Below are 8,115 nucleotides of genomic sequence, written 5' to 3' on the forward strand. Positions count from 1 at the left end.
TAGCTTGACAGATGTGAACTAAGAATCTTATGAACTGAAAAGTGGCAAAATGAAACCATCAGAGGAAGTCAGAATAGAAGTGAAAGGGAAGAAACAGTAAAACCATAAAGGGAGAAAGAAAGAAAAAGGTAAGATTACAAGATGTAGTATGTAATACTGGAATGCAGTTTTGAAATGTAGCCTTTATGAGAAAGAAGCTCTTATATAAAGCCATGTAACCTATTGTAAATTCGTTGTTAGCAGTGGAACCAAGGACAATATGCTGCATCATGGCATGCTTATGCTGAAGGTTTCACTACTTTATTCCATTCTCCCTCACTGTTCCTGTTTTCCATCCCACCCCCCACTATTTCACTCCCAATACAACAAAATCCACAAAGCAGTGATACCTTTATTGACTGAACTCCAAAGCATGAAATACATCATGCACACTTTTGCAGCTTCACTGGCTTCTTTATCAGGCAAAGAAGTTAAAAACTATAAGAAAGATGACGATGTTAGAGGCCTACATTTTGTCCCAGATATTACTCTGCTGTCAGTTGGCAATAAGGGATCTCAATGCAGACAGAGGTACCTCCATGTGAGGACCAGGGACAAAGGGCAATAAAAGACAGGTAATAAAATGTCAGCTCCATTAGCAACAGAAGAGGAACTTCTTTTAAGATCCAGCTGTTCCTCAACTTAGGCAGAGAATACTGAATTTCTCAAGTCTCTGTACTGATACATCTGGAAAAACTTTTGTGTCCTCTTGCCCTTTGTCCCTAGTCATCACATGGCTAAGAAGATGAGACGTCTCTGTCTGCCCTGAGATCACTCAGTGCCATCTTAACTGACAACAGAGTAACATCTGTGAGTGATGCAATGTAGGCCTGTGACTCTAACATTGTCACCTTTCTTCTCCTGCATGATTTTTAACATCTTTGCCTCATGAAGAAGCCAGTCTGGTTTTGAAAGCTTGTGTGGTGTATTTTATGCTTTTGGAGTTGGCCCAATAAATGTATAGCTGCTTTGTGTATTTTGTTGTAATTTGCTGCATGGTCAGCACAGCTATCTCTGAATAATTTGACACCCAGTTCTCTTTTGGGATTTCTTTTTGCTCTCTCAGGCCTTTTTGCCCCACTTCTGAATATTTTTATACTTCTGCAAATTTTGGCTTTCTCCCAATCAAGCTGTTACCTTGCTCTTGCACCTGGAGAGTGGCATTTTGGTTACATAAGGAAAAACACTTGGAGAACTGAGGTTGTTAACAATACAGATGATGCCACCTGGCTTAGTCAGATATTAAGCTGCAAAGTTAACCATTAAAATTGTTCCTTATTGGATAGATTGCCTTGCATTAATATACAATCTGGACATAATTCACTGTGCAGTTTAATAGAAATACAGAGTGCAACTGCATGAGTTCTGAAACAGCATGATATATTGACAGTGAACATAGCAGTGATAAACATCATAACTGCTTTTTATGAGAATCATAAAAACAAGATAAATATGAACCACAGTGTCAAACTGCACATTTATCAAAGAAACAGATTTCCAAATAATTCCTTTAAATGGTTTCTGCCTCTGCCCCAAAAGGCAAACTTATAGATGGCATTAGGAGATAGGAAGATCCATGTTTCAAGGGTGAACTGAATGGCCATCTTAGGGAAATTATGTGTTGTTCATAGGAACACAACTGAGGTGTGTATAGGGAATAAAGCACATCTGAGGGGGCATATCTGAATGAGTGGTAACATAGATATAAAGGAAACCTTGCTTAGATTCAACAGTGTAAAACCTAAAAGGATTATTTAGGAGACACTGTTGTCCATGAACACTTACGAGAGAGCAATCATGCTGAAATTTTATTCAAGTGTCAAAACCAAGTTTTGATCATAATAATCTCCACCAAATTTTATACTTAAAATAAAATGTACTGTTAATTAGATATGTGCTTTGTGAGTGTTCAGACCATGTGGCTCTGATGCTCTATGAGTTGAATGTGGTTTGAGGTTGGAGGTATACTCTCTCTGTGTGGCTTGTCACTGTGGTTGCAGGCTGCATGATGTGTGTTTGTGGCTGCTACAGGGCCAGCCTGAACATTGGGATCTCAGGCACTTTACAGACCGCCCAAAAAGGGTGGTCTGCTGGTGCCGCTGGTTGCTGCGTCCGGGAACCGCAGCGGACAAACCGCGCGATTCCCGGACGCAACAAAAAAGAAGCTGCAAAATGCAGCTTCTTCTTGCAGTGCAGAAATGGCGTCGCAAGTCGCCAATGGCACACTCGCGGCATCATTTCCACCACGCAACGTCAAGATGGCGGCACCCATGTAGAGTGGGCACTGCCATTTTGTACACGCTCGGCGCATACTAGGTTTAGGGGCGTCCAGAAAGGATGCCCCTTTCTAACCCTAGTACGTGCTGAGCACGTACTTTTTGCTCGTCTGTAACGGACCTCAAATAAAATGTAACGTACCATATTTCTGTTGACTATTCCACTTAAATGGTCATTCTCTCCTCCTCCATGATACTGGTTTTTGGTTTCCTTCCCATCAGGTATTTCATCTCCAACTTTATCAACCATAATCCTATAGCTAACCAATGATCATGTTCACAGGGGTGCTTTTAATATCTACCACTTTAGATTTTCTTTAATTTCCAGTTTCTGAAAACCAAGTGATTCACCAAAACCTACTAAGCCTGCTTTCTACTGCTTGGGCTCTGTTTTGGCTATACAAGCAGCAACACTTTCCATCTGAACAGTGGAACAGAGGGCATATTCAACTGCAAAAACAAGTCACAATTAAGTTTAGCAGTGATGCGGCAGCATTCAGCGCTTACAACATTCTTATCCTTTCTTGGGAAAAAGTAATTTGTTACTCATTTAAAAAACAAACTTGCTGCCCTTATTTGCTATTTGGCGAGTGGAGCAGTGACTAATAAGTTACAAATTAATTATTGAACTATTTTTGGATTTGTAAAAAATGCGCCTAAAAAAAGCAAAACGATCCCAAGAACTATGTCTGATGAGTGATGAATATACGATTCCTAAACTAAAAAAGCAATGAAGTTACCATCTGTTAGTTTCTGAAATAATGTTGTAATGACCTTGTGACTCCTCACCCCATCATCCTCACTGATCACTTCTGCTGCAAGACAGTGGATCATCAAGCCATGGGATTTATAATTATGTTTTTTAAAAAACCATGACAACCAGATCCAGCACTTTGCTATCTCCCTCTCTCTCTTTTCCTCACAATAAGTCAGAGAAAAAAAGGAGAAAACAGTCAAGGTACCTGTACACTGCCTCACCTCTGATATGTTGCATGTTAGTGAATCTGAACATTATTAATGTGAATTATGATGCTAGATCCTTAAACAGGCAAGGAAAAATAAATTTTCATCTCTTGATCAAATTGTTTTCTGATACTAATTTAAGCTGTGATGCTCCTGAAATGTAAGCGTCAGTTTAGTCCTGTGTAAGACATAGTACTGGGCTAACTTTTAGTAAAGTGTCTGGTAAGTAGAATCACATAACTCATATCACATTTAGTTTAACCCAAATTTTGCATTTTATTCTGCACATATCTCCACAACCTGAGACTCACAAAACCTAAATGTAATTTATCAGACACAAATGCCAGCCTGGGAATTAAAAAAGTGGGATTTTCCAGAAACAAAACTTAGCTAAAAAGGCAGCAGACAACTAGCAAATAATTGATTTTATATAACAGTTGTTTAAAGCCAGGTGAAGACTATGTGAAGCAGAATTTATGCTACTCGAAGACAAATAGATTTTTCTGCATTAGAAAAATCAAATATAAAATTGTCACCAACATATTTTTCTACTAAGAGCTTTACGTTGGTAGTATATGACCCCTATCCAGGGATGTTCCTGATTTTTTTCCATCAGCAAACACAATTTAAATCCTTTAATATTAATACAGTACTTTAAAAATTCTAGGTACGAAGAAAGCTTTTTTCATTCAGGCAACAGTATGATAATAATCCTGTTTCTCCATACCTTTTACAAATAATCTCATCTCAGTAGGACATCCTGTTTAAATGTGGTTGGGATGACTACAGTACATTTGCCTTTTGATTGCAGTACATTGGCCTTACTTTTTTTATTCCTGTTATATCATCATATTTTTAAAACTTGTATTGAGAAAAACACTAGTTTATTTCACTCCACTGTAGGTTCATTTTTCTTGTTCGTTAGTGTTCTCCTGCATCTTCTACTTTCTTTACTTACTTCTACATTTTATTTCTTTTCAAGTGGGTTTCTGTAGTCCAGCAGTACTTGGAACTGGTAGATATGGGAGCAAATTGGTACACTTGTTTAAAGAGGTGACAATTATAATGGTTGATCTGGGAAAAAAGGAATGGTGTTTCTTATTGCTATACCTGCCGACCTGCTAATCTACACCAGTTTTACATCTTGTGCAGCACTCAACATTTTTTTTGAACACTTACCAGATCTGTTGCTCTTTCTTCTTATCCATAGTTTCACACACAGGTGCAGGGTCATGCTTGCATCTAATCCTGCACACATTATACAAAACAGATTTGACAATAATCCTGTACTCTGTGCAAGATGACAGCAAAGCCACGGAGTGGCTGGTCCAACACTAATAAAATAATAATAAATAAAATTTTTATTTATATACCGCCCTTCCAACAGATCAGGGCGGTTTACAACAGATTAAAAACAATACAATAAAACAATAAATCCATACAATAATTCCATAAAAACAAAGACAGAAAAGCCCCGGATTAGCCGATCCCTTTGCCAGTGCGGAGGAAGGCGGCCTAGAGGACTTTAATCAGGGAATGCGATCCCAAACAGGAAGGTCTTTAAATCCCGTCTAAATTGGGCCAGGGAGGTGGCTGAGCAGAGCTCTATGGGCAGCGTGTTCCAAAGGGCCGGGGCGGCGATGGAAAATGTCCTCCTAGTAGTGGAGACAAACCTCGCCCCGGGAACCCTAAGTAATTGCTGCCCAGATGTTCTGAGGGTGCGGGGCGGAATGTATGGGGAGAGGCGGTCCTTCAGGTATCCTGGGCCCAAGCCATTTAGGGCTTTATAGGTCATCACCAACACCTTATATTGCGCCCGGAAGCGAATGGGCAGCCAATGGAGATCTTTTAGCACCGGAGTTATATGGCTGGCCCTGGAAGTACCAGTGACCAGCCTGGCTGCCATGTTCTGCACCATTTGTAGCTTCCGGGTTTGGTATAAGGGTTGCCCCATGTAGAGTACATTGCAGAAGTCCAGTCTCGAGGTTACCAGAGCATGTACCACAGTTTCAAGGTCCCTCTGGGCCAGGTATGGGCGCAGCTGGCGAATAAGCCGAAGCTGATGACAGGTGCTCTTGACCGTCGCATTCACCTGAGTAGTCAGGCGAAGGGACGAGTCAAGAAGCACCCCCAGACTGCGCACGGAGTCCTTCACAGGGAGCGTGACCCCGTTCAGGACAGGTGGAACCACCGCCATTCCTGGACCAGGGGAACCTATCACAAGTACCTCCGTTTTCTCTGGATTCAGCTTGAGTCGGTTTTCCCTCATCCAGCCCATTACTGACTCCAGACAGGCCACGAGAGGAGAGACGCCATCCTCAGTCACTGCATCAGTCGGAGACATAGAGAAGATTATTTGGGTGTCATCAGCGTACTGATAACCCCGCGCCCCATGTCTCTGGATAATCTCTCCCAGCGGTTTCATGTAAATGTTAAATAGCATGGGAGACAGAATGGCTCCTTGAGGGACCCCAGTTTTAAGGGCCCTCTCATCGGAGCACACGTCTCCCAGCTGCACCATCTGGGACCTTCCAGAGAGATAGGAGCGGAACCACTGGAGCGCAGTGCCACCGACTCCTACCTCTGCTAGACGCCCCAGGATACCATGGTCTATGGTATCGAAAGCCGCTGAGATGTCCAAGAGCACCAGCAGGGACACGCTTCCCCTGTCGATGCCCAGACGGAGATCATCGACCAAGGCGACCATGGCCGTCTCAACCCCGTAACCCGCCCGAAAGCCAGTTTGAAATGGGTCCAGATAATCCGTATCATCCAAGACCGCCTGAAGCTGGATTGCAACCGCCCTCTCGATCACCTTCCCCAAAAATGGCAGCAGTGAAACTGGCCGATAATTATTATGTACCAGGGGGTCGAGGGAGGGCTTTTTTAATAAAGGTTTTACGATGGCCAATTTAAGATCAGATGGAAATTGCCCTTCCCTCAAAGATGTATTAATAATCCGGCGTAACAATGAAGTCACAGCCGGTCCCCCCTGGGCTGCTAGCCACGAGGGACAGGGATCGAGAGAACAGGTTGTCTTCCGAACACTTCCGAGGATCTTGTCCACATCATCGGTACTTACCAACTCAAACCGATCCAGTTTAATAAAGTCCACGGAGGCCCTGGATGCCTCTACCCTAGGTTCTGCTTGAATGTCGGCGTTAAGACCTTCGCTTATCCGAGAAGTTTTATCCGCGAAGAAGTTGTTAAATTGGTCACAGCAGGCCTTAGAAGGTTCAAGGATCTGGTTCAGGGCAGGAGGGAGCTGAGTTAGCTCCCTGACCACCCTGAACAACTCTGCTGGACGCGACTCCGCAGACGCGATACGAGCACCACAGAACGAATTCTTTGCTGCACTAAGGTTACAACCGTCTATGGGCTCACTGTACAAGACGTCCTACCCAGAAGCTGGGCATACTTCTAACAGGAATGCATGGTCAAACTTGATCTTGTGTGAAAAAGCCTCTTTTGCCCAGGTCCATAAATTGAGATTCTGTATATACTCATGTGTAAGACTAAAAATTTTAGTCAAAAAAGTGACCCCAAAAACCTGAACTGACTTATCCACGGGTCAATGTAAGTATTGTACTTTAATTCATATATATATATATATATATATATATATATGAACCATCCCCTGGTGAAAAACAAGAGAGTAATTTATCCTGGAAGCACTGACTTCCCTCTATTCTCTCACTGACCCAGCTTTTAATATGAACACAAACAGTTATGCCTCCTGGAATTTTGTAAGTTCTTTGGCATTGCTTCATCCTTTACATCCTTCGTTACATGCCCCTAAATGTTACTCTCGACTTATCCATGTGTCATATCAAAATTCCTAATTTTGGCCCCAAAATCTGCCCTCGGTTTATACGTGAGGCCGACTTATAGTTGAGTATATACGGTAAGTTGGACAAGTAGGGTGATAAGACGCAGCCTTGTCTGACTGCTTTGCCATTTGGGAACCGTTCTGTTTCTCCATGTTCTGTCGTGACATTGGCCTCTCATCCTGAGTAAAGATTCCTCATTAGGACTATCAGATGTGTTGACACACCCATGCCTTTAAGGGCATCCCATAGCTGTTCATCATCTATGCAGTTGAAACACATGCTGGTTTTCTTTTGGCATTCCTTGGTACACTCCATTATCCATCCTATGTTTGCAATGTGGCTCCTAGTTCTTCTTCCTTCCCTGAACCAAACTTAAAACTCTGGGATTTCTCTCTCTCCATGGATGGTTGGAGTCTTACGTTGCAGGATTGCCACGGTTTAATCCCTGTTTATACTTCCAATTGTGTCCCCACATGTGATTAAATATAAAACAACGTCCCTCTTTTTATTGTTGTTTACTGTTATGATTTATTAGTTATGGTGTGCGGTGGGATTCTGGGACATTGTATTTTATGATATTTTAATGTTGTTAGTTGCCTCCATCTCATTGAAGAGGCGGGGTATAAATACATTTTATTATTATTATTATTATTATTATTATGGGAAAGGGGCCAAGGCTCCTCAAGAAGAGACTCCTCAACTCTTTATGTTTAGTTTCATTTAATTAGCTTCACTTCTGTGTTGAATCCAGATGATCCATTCTCTCTGCCATTTTATGTTTCCAGTGTGGCCCCTAGCGCCTCTCCCTTTCCTGAACCATTCTGGGACTTCTCTGTCTCCATGAGAGGAGCCTTACCTTGTGGGATTATCAATTCTGAGCAGGATTATCGTCATGGGTTAATCCCCATTTATACTTCCTAATTGTGACAAAAGTACAAAAGAAGGACCTTCTCTATTGTTACTGTTCAGTGTTATGATTTATAAGTTGTGGTGGGTGGCTGGGGTTC

This window comes from Sceloporus occidentalis, unplaced genomic scaffold (assembly GCF_023333645.1).
Source record: "Sceloporus occidentalis isolate IW3139 unplaced genomic scaffold, rSceOcc1.0.p SCAF_3, whole genome shotgun sequence".
Classification (NCBI taxonomy): Eukaryota; Metazoa; Chordata; class Lepidosauria; order Squamata; family Phrynosomatidae; genus Sceloporus; species Sceloporus occidentalis.